The sequence below is a fragment of the Etheostoma spectabile genome, chromosome 15 (genome assembly GCF_008692095.1).
Source record: "Etheostoma spectabile isolate EspeVRDwgs_2016 chromosome 15, UIUC_Espe_1.0, whole genome shotgun sequence".
Taxonomy (NCBI): Eukaryota; Metazoa; Chordata; class Actinopteri; order Perciformes; family Percidae; genus Etheostoma; species Etheostoma spectabile.
In genome coordinates, this window is record NC_045747.1 from 21,224,195 (window position 1) to 21,225,481 (window position 1,287).

The window sequence follows — 1,287 nt, forward strand, 5'->3', positions numbered from 1 at the left end:
GAGTCCTTAGGGTACATTTCCCGAGGAACAATATTCCCTCTGCTCACTTTTAAGGCATAGTAGGCTAAATAATAAATTTTATTTACATGGTAGGCTACTCAGACACTTTACAGTAAAACAAGCACATTTATCACATAAAAACAGAAACATGGTTGCGGGAACATTCCCTGAAGGTTTGTTTTGGTTGTAGTTTGGTTGTCTGTTGGTTAATTGGAAGGTTTTCTTAACGTTCCGGGAACATTTGTTTTTGGTTACAGCGAACGTTCTCGGAACGTTCCCCTAACGTTCTCTAAAAATTACAACCTTTAGAGAACGTTAGGGGAACGTTCGCTGTAACCATAAATGAACGTTCCCAGAACGTTAAGAAAAGATTAGATTCTCATAACCTTTTAAAAAAAACTAACACCTGTACCATTTGTGTGTATGTATGTACAGCACACACACACCCACACACACCCACACACACACCACACACACACACACCACACACACACACACACACCCACACACACAACCAACCACACACACACACCACACACACCACAAATTATATTAGTAGGAATGAATGAAGAGGCAAACTTGATGGCATTACAAACTTTAATATTCAACAACTGAAAAAATACAAAAAAGATAAGGATGTAGTTCAAATGTAGAGCAAGATGCCTAAAGATGTGTTTGTAAAGTGTGTGCAAAATAAGTCACTAAAAATATATTAATAAAAAAATTAAAAAGGGGCTCCATGGTTTCACGTCTCAGTCCTTCTCAGCTGGCCTATAAAATGAACAAAAGTTTGACATGTAATACTAGAATGAACACATGACAAAAGAATTTTTTTGATGAACTTTATTTGAACATAACGCAGAAGACTCAATTTACCGTCTGTGGGGCAACTCTCAGAACTTGCCCAATCAAATCCTCAGCTTCTGCAGCAGTCAGCGCAGGGAAGTTATCTGGCAGGCCGCTAGAGAAAGTCCAAATGAAGCAAAGTTATAAGTCAAATTAAAACCTCTTGTCAGCCAAGCTAAGCATATACTAATGTGAAATTAAATAGCACCTGCCGTTATAACCCTGCATACAGCCAGGTCCTGGGGGCTTTCTTTGTTTTTCTTCCCCGCAAGCTGCACGATGTCCTAAGCCATCATTCGTTGCAACTTGCCGCAGCATGCGCGGATGGGCAATCACCCCATACACCACCGAGGGTTGACAGGAAAAGTTGCTGTAAAACATATAGTAACAATTAAAACATATAGTGCAGAGCTTGTACAATCTCATTTTGTAAGAGAAGTC